Here is a 13,299-nt window from a genome sequence, read left to right on the forward strand (position 1 = left end):
TATTTTTGTAATGTGCCTTTCCTTCCCCTAATTAAAAGCTTTGCTCGTCACTGCTGGTGTTCAGGAATTAATTCTATTGCTTGTGTTAACTTCTTTGTATTTATTCTAAGATCTGGATCATGGAGTATCTGGGCTCCATTTAATCTTATAATTCCCATCAATTTTGGAGAAATCTTGACCAGAATTTCTTCAAGATATTTTTGTACTGTTTTTGTTGTTGATGAAGATTGCCTTTGAGACAGGACCTCACTATGTAGCCCAGGCTAGACCGGAACTACCACCATCCTGCCTCTAGCCCCCAGGGGCTGGGTCTGTACCCACATCTCACCACCACATCTCACCCCTATTTTTTTTTTTTTTAATTTTGGTTTTTTGAGACAGGGTTTCTCTATATTATCTTGGCTGTTCTGCACTCACTTTGTAGACCAGACTGGCCTCAAACTCACAGCAATTCACCTGCCTCTGCCTCCTGAGTGCTGGGATTAAAGGTGTGTGCCACCACACTCAGCTTCCCATGCCTCTCTAAAGTGCCCTTCCCCCGCAGTCTCGTCCCCAAGTGGTACTTACAGTAGATCATGCAGTACTGCTCGGTAGCTCGTTAAGATTCGTCCATTCCCCTCCGCCCTTTCTTCTTTGGGTGGTCTGGGGCCAGCAGCTCTGACTGCTTTAAATGCATGTTCTCTGACCCATTGTATATGTGTCTAACCTGCCACAAGGCCTTCCGTGATAGGCAGATGCTCGGATGGACTCCTGTGTCCGTCTCCCTGTGTCTCCCTGTGTCTCGCAGCCTGTTGACAGTGAGCATGCAGGTGATTTGCCCCTCACCAATCAGAAGCATTCAACGTATTACAACACGATTGCTATTCATGACTAGGCATAGAAAGAAATATTACTCTCTGTAGGCAAGAAGCCCTTATGATGAGGTGTGGTGAAGGTGGCCTGTGCCTCATGGCCAGCTAAGAACTGAAGCCTTTGGTTCAACATCTGGTAAAACCCTGAATTTTCACACAAGCACTCCCTCCTCACCGGGGAGCCCTCAGCCTTTGGCTGGAGCCTTGACTTCAGCCCCGTGAACGGCCCTGACACAGAGGGCTTCTCTAAGCACTGTGGGGCTTCAGACCCTCAGGAACTGTGGGTGTGGATGTGTGTGCTGGGGGCTGCTGAGTGGTGATGCGTGGCGTAGCAATAACACATCTGGTGAGATTTCACCATGAACGTAACGTTTTCTAATCAGCTCGTGTCCCCGTGTTCATCTCTCCCTGTGAACAATCGTATAACACACGCTGACGGCTTTCACACGGGTTATCTCAAAGCTCTTGTCTTTTGAGTTCCACGCCTGTTATTGTTTTCTCTGGACTGGTTTCTTTCTCCCAGATCTAGCTCACATTTTCATGATTCTTTCATGTCTAATAACTTTTATTGAGTTTAGAGTATTGTGAATAATGCATTGTTGATGGGAGCTTTCGTTATGTGATTTTAAAGGACGCCAAATTTTGCTTTGTCAGGCATTGTGCGACTTACAGCTCATCTAAAGTTTGCTTTCTGCTTTTTTTTTTTTAAGGATGCATCTATTTCAGGGAGAGAGAGATTAGTCCTCTTAGTAACACGTGACCATTCTGGGATCACTATCAGATACCCAGATGTTAATACAAGCTCGTCGGAGCCTCACCATTTCCAAGGGCTTACAGCTCTACACTAGGAACATGTCTTGTTCCTGTAGCCTGACAAGAAGCAATCTAAAAAACAAAAATAAAAAAATTTTAAAATTAATAAAAAATTTTAAAAATTAAAAAAAAAAAAAGAAGCAATCTAAGGGAAGAGGACTTATGTGTCCACAGTTGGAGGGTACAGGACATCATAGTGTGGAGGGCAGCAGGGTCACAAGGTCGCCTGCTCATGTCCAGGAGCCAGAAAACAGACATGCAAGACCCGGTTACAACCCTCAAGGCTCAGCCTGCAATGAGCCACTTCCTTTATCTCTGCCCCTACCTCCTGACGATTCCACAGCCTCCCAAAACAGTGCCGTCATCTGGGGACCAAACACTCAAACTCAGGAGCCTGTAGAGGGGATTTTCCCCACTCAGGATTGCTCCTGAGCAACCTTGTGACATCCCACTTCCTGCCTGTGCAGGGTCGCCCTTACTCACGGGCTCTCACCTGCTGTGCAGATTCTGGGATGTGTTTTTCTGTTTGTTCCCTCTCTAGGATTCCCCAGGAGCTTTCCCTATAAGCTTCAAAAGTCTCTGCCTTTCCACACTCGATCTCCTTGTCCTCAGCTAGTATGCTCTGCTCTCCCGCATACACCTGAGCTGCTGCCTGGAAACCCCTCTGGCTGGATCACAAAAGCCCCTTTGCCGGCTTCAGATCACACTGCCCCGAGCGGCTCTCCAACGCCCAACTACTCATGGATTCCAGCTGTTTTGGATGAAATAGTGAGCTCCCTGTCGTTATTGCTACATCTTTTAGCACTTTGTTACATCTTTAACGTTTGACTCCACCCCTTGGGTCTCAGGGCAGGGGAGACCTTGAGAACACGGTATCAGCAATACTTGTTAATCAATGGTATCTGTCACGGTTAGCTTTAGCGGTCAACCTGAAGAGCGAGTCTCAGTTGAGGGATCCCTCATGTCAGATTGGCCTATGGGCATTCTTTTGACAGTTAATTATTGTAGGAGGTCCTGTCTACTGTAGGTGGGCGCTCTCACTAGGCAGATGGCCCTGAGCCATCTAAGAAGGCTAGCCAACCGTGAGCCAGAGAGACAGCCAGCAGGCAAGTAGCATTCTTTCATGGTTTCTATTTCAGCTTCCTTCTTGAGTTCCTGCCCTGACTTCCCTCAGTGACAGGCCATGCAGGGAAGTGTAACCCTGACAAATCCTTTCATCCCCAATGTCGTTTTTTAGACTGAGCATTTTCTGACAGTAGCAGAAAGGGAGCCAGGACAGTGACCCAGCCACAAGATCCCCGACCCAGCGTTCAAACAACCCGGCTCTGCCTTCTCGGAAAGAATACGCAAGGAAGCACCATCTACAACGGCTCGCTTACCCTATAGGGGATGGCTGATGTGCCCCGTGCAAAGCCACGTGCTTCTTGTTTTCAGCTGAAACACTGCTCTGATGGCTCCCGGCAGACACCGTGGATCACAAGCACCTGTCTCACTTGCACACAGCCAGCCTCTGGCTAAGGACACACTTTGTGCCCTGAGGCATAAGCATCTGAGGCGTTCCAGGGAGGCCACGGTGCAGAAGGCCCCATACAGAACCTTCTGAAATATCACATGTGCCTAAGTCACACCCCGAGCCGTGGGGGGTGGGGTGGGTAGGGGTGGACCTCTGCTCTGCCCCAGCCAAGGATTGCTCCCACTCCTATCTCCTGATGTCAGAGAACACAGACGCAGAAGCTGCAGAAGGCACAGCGATGCTGCCCTACGTCTGTCCTGGCACACACCAAACAGGGCAAGGCTGAGCTTGCTTTGAATTATGGACACTATAAAAGTACCTTTAGAGGGCACCAGGACCTACCTGCCTTCCCCTCCCTCCCCTCCTCCACTCCATAGACAGGAAACCGAAACTTAGAGGGTGTAAGTGGCATGCCCAGTGCCACTCAGCCCACGGTGGAATTACCCAGCTAGAATTCTCAAAGCTGCCTCCCGGACTCCTGCTACAACCCTGTTGGTGGTTTCTTAGGACCCTGGGAACAAAATCTAAGCTGTGACCCACAACTGAGCTCCTGACCACTGTCTCCTGCCTCCTCCAGCCACCTTCCCCACCTCTCCCTTGGTGATGCAACCACAAAAGGACAATTCTTCTTTCTAGTCACTGAAGGGATGCTCCTGCTTTGGGCAGGCCCATAGGGCTCCAGTCGACCATCAGTAACCAGTGCTAGCACCTGAGCATGGGCCCTGGGTGCCAGCCCTGTCCCTGTTCCTACCTCCACCACTAAGTCCACTATGTAGGGCAGACAGTATGAAAGCCACGGACAGTGCTCCCCCCGCCCCCCCAGTGTCCAACAAACAGCTGACACATGGTGGGTGCAAGTCATGTTCCTTGAATGAATGGATGGAAGGAGTCAATCGTCATCCACTGAGTAGTGGCACACAGCTCGGTCTCCATTCTCCCAAGTACTAGGTCAGCAAAACTTCAGGTCCTAGGCTACACCTAGGTCCTAGGCTAGACCTGGGCACATAGTGGAGTTTCCCAGACAGCCCCGTTAGTCCTGAGTTACGTCTGGACCATGTTCATGGCAACCCAGCATGAAGCCTGGTCCAACAAAATCACATCATCACCATCATCATCCTCTCTCTCTCTCTCTCTCTCTCTCTCTCTCTCTCTCTCTCTCTCTCTCTCTCTCTCTCTCTCTCTCTCTCTCTCTCTCTCTCTCTCTCTCTCTCTCTCTCTCTCTCACACACACACACACACACACACACACACACACACACACCACAGCTTCACAGAGAAGCCCCCAGCAGGCTTGATTGCTTTTTCTATCCTACTGCATCTGCATAAGCCACGAAGCAGAATCTCAGCGGTTCCCGTTTCCCTCCCAAACATCCTGGGATCTGGGCTCCTCCATCCACCCGCAAAGGATTTAATATTTTAAGCTGTTGAGGGAAGAGAGCTCAATTTTCTTCTACCCTGTTGTTCTCCCACGCGCCCTTCAAATCTCCAACCAAACCTTATCAGGCAAGACGGTCCCCTCTCACCGTGCAGCATCCTAAGTTCCTGATTATGAGGCAGAGCTTGATACAGGGCTGGGGAAGAGAATCCGAATCGGAGGCTAAACTGCTGGCTTCTGAGGAGCCAGCTGGGCCTGCAGCCTCCTCCTTAGCTAGCCAGGTGCATCCCAGTAGAGGATGCAAGCTGTGCTTATAACGTTCTGGTGACAGCAGTGAAAAGAGAAGGCAAGGCTCATTGGGGGATGGTCTCTGGGAGGTTGCCCGTGCCCCTGTGAATGACCCTTCCCCGGTACATGGGCCCCTGAACTCCGGACACAGAGGGACTCAGGAGGGGCTGGAAGGAGGGATGGGGGATGGGTATGATCAAAACACATCTTATGTATGAAATTTTCTAAGAATAAAGAACAACAAGGTTTTATTTAGCCTCCAGGTGCGTGTGTGTGCAGGAGCATTTGCATGAAGAGGGCAGAAGTCGACCCCTGGTGTCATTCCCCGGGTACATACCCCTTGGCTTGCTTTAACTTTCTTCCTACTAAAATGGATTCTGCAGCTACACCACGTCACAGAGTAGCCGTGGTTCAAATATTCAGTAGCCATGTGTGACTTGTAGCTGCTGGTCTAGAAAACTCCAGATAAGAGAGTCCAGTCGCCCACAGCTGACACGTGAGAACAGTCACCCACCCCGTTGCCTAGCCGCAGCCTACCAAAATTTCCAATGAGCAACTGGCACAGAAACCCAGGGTGCCACAGACTCTGAGCCCCTTCCTCAGCCTGCGCGCGTGGCAGCCCAGAGAAAGGACGCCTGACGCTCGAAGCTTCCTTCTCACACTTGCCTTCATCCACTCAGAGTTATTTGGCTTTTCATGAAGGAAAGGTGGGTGCAAAGCATCCCATTTGTCCCAAGGAAGGGCGGCCCTGAGGGGTCTGCTGGACAGACACCCTCTCTGTAAGTAAATAAAACGGTGGTTGCCTGGGACAGAAAGACGAGATAGAACTGAAGTCTGCATACCCTCCCCCCATTTTCCATCCATAAGCCAAAATATTGCTAAGGCTTTTTATAAACAAAGATAATGAGTTGTATAATTTATGTAAATTAACTAATGCTGCTGCATTTTCTAGAAGTAACATAAACTGCATTATTTATTTGATGTGCTTTTTGGAGTAAAAAAAAAAAAACCATAATTATAATTGGATATTGTACCTAACAGTTTCTCCCATTGTTTTCTGATTAGCGTTGATGGTTTGGAATATCAGATGTGGACTTGCTGAGTGCGCCCCACTCAGGAGGGCTTTTCTTTTGCACACAGAGGTGGCAAGTGTCTGACCTAGGCCCTCAAACATACCTTCCGTGGCAGAATAAAGGTCCACACACGTGACTGACGCTGTCCCCCGGCACCCCCCAATGGCATCCCCCTCCCCAGTAACAGCAGCATTGCCCAAAGACTTGCCCCACCAACAGCCAACTCAGAGTGCCAGGGGACTCAGCTGCTGGGAGACATTTGAGCAATGCCCCGCTGAGAGTATTCTCAGGGAGGGGCCTTGATTCCCAGGTACTGCTCCCAGCGGAGGCAGCTGGAGCTCCCACCACAAAGACACCAGGCTGGGTCCCCCAGCTCGCCTGCCTCTGCCTGCCAGCAGAAACCCACATTGCTCCACTCTAACAGACGCTACAATGAACAGCGCAGAACCCTACACTGCAGTTCTTAATATTTCCATATTAGGGGCATTAAAAATGCAAAGATGGGTAATGAAGTGGTAGAAATTAAAGTAAGGTCCTGAAAACCTTGCAGCCTTGGAAATACTTCTGTCACCTAAACGAGAGCTGACATCTGCTGGCCCCTGTCATACGTGGGCAAAGCGCAAGATCCCGGAAACTGCCAAATGCCGAGCGCTGGTGCGTCACCTTGTTTAGGCCGCAAAATGCAGACCTTTATTGGAGAGCAATGGATTTCTGAGGATGACCATCTCACCTGGGGCTGGAGGTCAGGACCTCTGCTTGCCTGCCTCCACCCCAGCTGCAAGGCTTATCTCCTCACTACCAGGATGAGCAAACCCAAACATCTCAGATGGAAAAGCAAACAGGGTGGGGGTGGGGCGTAATTTACAGAATTTATTTCCTCTCTTCTCCCTTAATCGTGTAAAAACAAAACCCCCCAAACATTCCACATTCTGGTTTGTGTCCAACACAATGTGCAAACTAATTGAGTGTAAAAACCATTGCTCTGCATTATATCCGTTAAAGTGGGTGTAACAATCGTTCCTCCTACCACCCCCCCCCAAGCTCTGTTTCATTTCTGGTTTTGTTATAACTCAGTCCGTTCACAATATGTCATTGCAAGCGCTATTTGCAAAAGAAAGTATAAAAAACAGATTCTTTATTCCTTAGTGCATTTGTTTTCACTTCCCCCTTCTCAGTCTCTCTTCATTTAGGCCCAGCTTCCATCTGGAGGGCTTAAAAAAGTTATAGACAGGATTGCCATACATAACGAAGCACACACTCATCTGGTATTTAGCCTGGGAATTTTATTGCCAGGTGTTGTGAAAGGAGAGGGGGGAAATATGGCCAAAATACTGTGTTTCATCTCCTTTCCAAACATTATATTGTGTGTCTGGAAATATTCATTAATCTGGGGATGAATCTGCATCAGTACAGTTACTTAAAAGCCTTCCAGGGCAGAGCAAATGTCGTCAGGAAGGAGGCTACAGCGAGTGAGGTCAGGGGTGACTCCCGGAACCCTGACTCTGCTTCTGCGTAGGTGAGAACCAGGAACTCAGAGGTGCCAGCCCTCCAAACTTTCGTTTAGCCACCCAGGGACTGGAAGCCCAGCTCCACCTGATTTGTCCACCTAAGATTCAAATCCTCCCAGCAATTAAAGAGTTAAAGTCAGTAGCAAGGGCTAGGGATGTGCCCCAGTTGCTTTAAATGATTGCCACACTAACATAAGGACCTGGGCTCAATCCCCCAGAGTTCATGTAAAAATGCTGTGGAGACTGGCACATTTCCCACAATCCCTCTGCTGGGGACATGGAGGCAGGAGGGTCCTTGGGGCTCACTATCCAGCCAGTCTAGCTGAATCGGGGTACCCCAGGTTGAAAGAGAGACCCTGCTTCAAAAATGTGGTAACTGAATGAGGAAGATGTTATGTTAACCTCTGGCCTCAAAAATGGATGTACACACAAATGTCATGGAGCCTGCATACACACACACACACACACAGTACACACATACATGTCAGCATAAATCCTTTTCACTTATTTATTTATTATGTATTTATTTGCTTATTTAGCTTAGCAGAAGGGCCCGTTTCTTTCTTTAATAAAGATGTGCTCATTTTAATTTTGTCTATGGATGTTTTGCCCACAGTTTTATGTGCACCACCTGCATGCCTGGTGTCTACAGAGGTCAGAAAAGAGCACTGGGTCTCTTGGAACCAGTGCCAGAGGGCTGTGAACCCCCATGTGCGTGCTAGGAACCGAACCTGGGTCCTCTGGAAGAGCAGCCATTGCTCTTAACTCCTAAGCCATCTCTCCAGCCCCAGAAAGAACCACGTCTTTGTGGACCAATTAGCTGTGTGGAAAGTCAAGCAAACTTCTGTTTGTAGGGAGCTAAGTGCTGAGTGGCTCAGGGTGTAGGTCTAATTACATACATAAAGCACATGCCAGGATCAAGGAAGGTGGAGTTAGGTAGAACATCAGCTCCTACAACGCGCAAGACCCGGGCAATTGCTAGAGTGGCAGGCCTGTGGGAGGGGGAGGGGGCGGGAGGGGGGAGGGGGGAGGAATAAGTCTTGTCATTCCTTCCTGTGGCCTCTTACAGCAGAGGTCACGGTGTTCAGCAGTTGCCTGACGTCTTGAAAAGAAAAAAGGAAATCACGGAACATTTTTAACCTTAAGTAATCACACAAGGCAGAACTCTCTGGAATTCCACTGCACTGCTTATGGTCTTGGGATCCAAGGCTAAACATCATATCACCTGAGAACACTGTTCCCAGGTGGCGGGCAGGACAGTCCCACTGGGCTGTCTTCGGCAGTTAAACCTAATGTCTGCCTGGCCCACTATGGTGTACCTGCGAATTGCCCCTGCACTGGTTTGAACCAGCAAGAACCTCCACAGGCTCGGGTATTTGAACACTTGGTGAGCGGTGCAGATTGGGAAGGTTATTGGACCTGCAGGTGGTGTGATCTTCTTGAGAGAATATGTCGCCTCCTCCGCTTCCTCCTCCCTGTTGAAGATGTGATCTCTCAGCTCCCTGCTCAGGCTGCCTGCTGCTGTGCCTCTCCTCCCATCATTTTGGATTCTCCCTCTGGAACCATAAGCCAAAATAAACTCTTTCTCTCACGAGTTGCTTTTGGCCATGGTGTTTTATCACAGGCACAGAAAGTAACAAATGCAGACCCCAAGACAAGTGGGCAGAGGACCCCTCCCTGACCTCACCTGGACTTTGTATATGAGCTCTATTACCCTGCTGTCTTCCGGGGCAATGCCCTACCACCTCCTTTCTATTGGAATTCCAAGATCAAGAGCACTCATGGCTCCTCCAAGGATTTAATGAATGTTCATGGCACTTCAAGCAAAAGGGACACAGACGCACACGCTAACCTGTCACCATGTGCCCCTTGGCAGATAGTCTTTACACTGAAAGTTAAAGGGTGGCTTTGCTGTAAAGGACCTGCCGCACAGCCATGAAGACTTAAACTAACAGCTCTGGAACCTGCTGGCCCCCAGACATGGCGGCTCGCGTCTGTAACTGCAGCACTCCTATAGCAGGGCGGGAAGTGGAGACAAAAGAATGGCCTGAAGTCTGAGGTCCAGCTGAGCTGCTGTATGCAGAAGGCCAAGACCCGCAGCCGCAGTTGTCCTGACTGTGGCAGGGAGCGCTGCGGCACATGTAAATTCACGGTCACACACACACAAGATGCAAAGGCGAAGTTGGCAGCAAACAGCTGTGGAGACCATGTCACTGTGAACTAAATCCACCAGCAAAAGATGAAGAGTCGCCGTCCATGAGTGAAGGATGTGGGGGACTAAAGGGAGGGAAACCCCCACAGCCACTTGCTGTGGAATTTATGTTTCCATAAGCGAAACATTAGGAGTCTTGCGTAGAGAAGAAATTATTGATACATGTGTTCCCCTAAGGAAGCTTCTCGAGAGGCCCATTCCAGATTTAATAATAATCTGTATTCTTCTGAAATGGCACGTCCCATCTTTGATTTCCCTATCACCACCGAAGGTTCATGAATCATTAAGCTGCACACCCTCAGAGGCTTGGTTTACTGCGCACCACCTAAAATATTTAATAAAATAAATTCTAAATAATCAATTCGCGAGGAGTCGACATTTCTTATGCTTTTGTAATAAATGTCTACCTCTCGCATCCATCAAAAACTGCACGTAAATTGTGGTGGTGAAGAATAAAAGAGCCTTTGTCATTTTCTCGTGCTGCCGTGTAAGTACTTAAGCAGGGGACAGATTGTATCTGCACCTCTCCACAGTCACTAGTCCATGGAGGGGCCGTGCAACATGCCAGCCACCCTGCACCTCATGTCCAAGGATGTACCGCTCTATCTCTGGGACAGGTCGGTCCTTTAAGCCATGCAGTTCTGCAGGGTCACGTCCTGGTAGCTCAGTTGTCCCAGATGTGCACATCACATCACAGAGACTTGCCTTGGGCTCCTGTGATACTTTACAGCAGCACCTGCGTTCAAGGAAGAAGCAGGGTAGGTTTTTTCCCCCCAAGGTATCTTTTTCAAGAGACCTTTTCCTAATGACTTTCTTAGGCTGGAGACAACATAGCATAAGCTAAATAAAGCATATGCCGTGCAGACCTTTTGCTGTCAGGAAGAGAGAAAATGAAGACGCTCTGACTTCCCGTTGACATCAGTAGTCAAAGTATTCACTGGGGCAGGGGCTCAGAGGTAAAGCACTGACCATGCAATCATGAAGACTTGGGTTCAAACTCCTAGAACCTTAACAAACACCAAACACAGTGGGATGCTCCTAGAGCCCAGCTGTAAGTACGGTGAGGTTGAGGTAAGGGATAGGAGAATCCCAGCACGCTCTCTGGCCAGCTGCTCTGGCACACACATTAGAGATGGAGAGATATTTTTACCCAGTGAGCAACCGACTACCCTATCTCAAATAAGGCAGAAGGTGAGGAAGCCTCCCCATGTTCTGCACATGCTCACAATGACGTACATGAGCACATCTTCCTTAAAACATACACTCACATCACAGAGAATGTCTGGCTACAAATACGGGCATGAAGACCGAGCAGGGCCTGGAAGCGTTCCTGGCAAGTATTGACAATCCACCACCACCACTCAGGAAAAAAAAAAAAATTCTTGCCAGCTCTCACAGTACTTTATTCTTTCGAGAAAGTACTGTCACAGTCCAGACAGTCCAGAAGAAGAGTGAATAGAGGACACTCATGTTCCGAGTCCAGTCCATAGTACATCTGTGTAAATAAAGTGTTAAAACATGGGCCTGGCTATTCCTCGGGCCATTTACATGAATGGTAGAGTTGAATCATTGGGACAGACTAACTGATCACAGACCCAAACATCGTGTGCCTAGGGCTAGGACAATGCAAGTGTGAGGACCTGGGCCTGGTTTCCAGCTCCCATGTAAAAAGCTGGTGGCACATGCTTGTAATCCCAACACCATGAGAAGGCAGAGGGCAGGCAGGAGGCTTCTGGACTCACTGCCCAGCTAGCTCATTCTCAATGACTAAGGTAGCTAGGGACTAGGGCAGACACCTGACACTGACCTCTGGCCTCCACACATATGGACACATGTATGTGCACACACATGCCTGCACATACCACACACATTAAACACATTAAAAATGTTTTCATTTTGGAGCTTTACAAGGAAACTCGTGTCAACTCAAGATTTGTTCAAACAATATTTTAGTTAGGCATCAAGTGTATATGGAGCTGGGCTAGTGTGCAGAAGAGACACATAGGGCTCCTACTCAGAAGAGTGAAGGACACAGGACAGGGATGTGTCCCCAGAAAGCTATGGTCAGTGCCAGCTGGCTTCTTTCTGCTCCAGAAAATTGGTATTCCTCTCCTGCACTGCCAAGGGCAACTGAGTAATGGCAGGCTCAACCACATCATCAGAGAATTTAGTTAGAGCTTTTTAAAAGGTGCCGGCAGTCAAGTAACGAATTGTCATACTGACTTGTGAAATTTTCCTTTTGACTTTTTCCCATGAGACAGAACAAAACTCATTCAAAAAAATTTTTAGGCTGGCTTACTTTTTACTTTATGCATGAGTGTTTTGCCTGCTTGAATACATATGCGTCCTGTGTGTGCATGGCACCCACAGAGGAAACAAGAGACACTGGCTCCCTTGGAGCTGCAGTTACTGATGGCTGCAGACCACGATATGGACAGAGAACCAAGCTTGAGAGAGCCCTTTGCAGGAGCAGTCAGTGTGCCTAACTGCTAAGCCATTACCAGAGGTTGGCGTGAGACACTCAGACAGGACCTTGCCAGCAGCAGGTTGAAGCACTTGGGGTAATTTGCATATAAAAGAGGGTGTGGGAGTCACTTGGGGGACCCATGAACTGAGGCTACTTGGGGCAGGGCAGACAAGTTGTGAGTCTTTCTAAGGTGATGTGGACCTTGCGGTCTACAGGATACCTGCGAGCAGCCAGGCAAGACACAATGTGAGCTCTGTGATTTCTGCACTGCCGCCCAGGTTTAGCCAGAGTAGGATATGAGAGTCCCTGGATAAAGCTAGGAGGCAACTACCCTTCCCCAGGACTGGAACAGAGCCATAGAAGTGGAAATGGCAGGCTATCCAACACCCAGAAGACCGCCAAGGCACACAAAAGCTTCCCTAAGAAGCCATCTACTTCCTACCTACCACTCTGGCTTGGTTTCCAGGGAAACAGATGAGATGAGATCAATAGTTAAAAGCATGCGACCACCCAGACAGAACATGGAGACCAGCCAGTGCCACCCCAGCAACCTCTGCCTTGGCAACAAGAGGAATGGCTGCCCTTTGTTGTTGGTCCAGCAGCAGCAGCTCTTCCTTCTTCCTATAGCCACAGGGCACTGCAGCCATGGGTACCACAGGCACGGGGCACTACAGCCACGGGCACCACAGGCATGGGGCACTACAGCCACGGGGCACTGCAGCCACGGGGCACTGCAGCCACGGGCACCACAGGCACAGGGCACTACAGCCACGGGGCACTGCAGCCACGGGCACCACAGGCACGGGGCACTACAGCCACGGGGCACTGCAGCCATGGGGCACTGCAGCCACCGGGCACTACAGCCATGGGGCACTACAGCCACAGGGCACTGCAGGCACAAGGCACTGCAGAGCCTTCTCCACCCCTGGGCACTACAGCCACGGGGCACTGCAGCCACGGGGCACTGCAGCCACCGGGCACTACAGCCATGGGGCACTACAGCCACAGGGCACTGCAGGCACATGTGCCTTCTCCACCCCTCTGCTCCTCCACATCCTAAGAGCCTGTGGCCCGAGCTGTGCAGAGCTTCCATCATCTCTCTCCTGTCTCGAGAGCATCGGTGGCAGCTTCCCTGCAACAGATGAGAGACGCAGGCCCACAGAGCATGGGGCTCCCCACAGGGACAGATCCTGAAGGGT

The 13,299-nt window shown here is 49.7% G+C and overlaps 1 protein-coding gene across 11 annotated transcripts in view; it reads right to left on the reverse strand.

Moving 5' to 3' along the window:
• Camta1 (calmodulin binding transcription activator 1) overlaps positions 1-13,299 on the reverse strand; it is an 850,861-nt gene that overhangs the window by 405,160 nt on the left and 432,402 nt on the right. The gene's annotated exons all lie outside the window — the stretch shown is intronic.

This window comes from Acomys russatus, chromosome 29, assembly GCF_903995435.1.
Source record: "Acomys russatus chromosome 29, mAcoRus1.1, whole genome shotgun sequence".
NCBI lineage: Eukaryota > Metazoa > Chordata > Mammalia > Rodentia > Muridae > Acomys > Acomys russatus.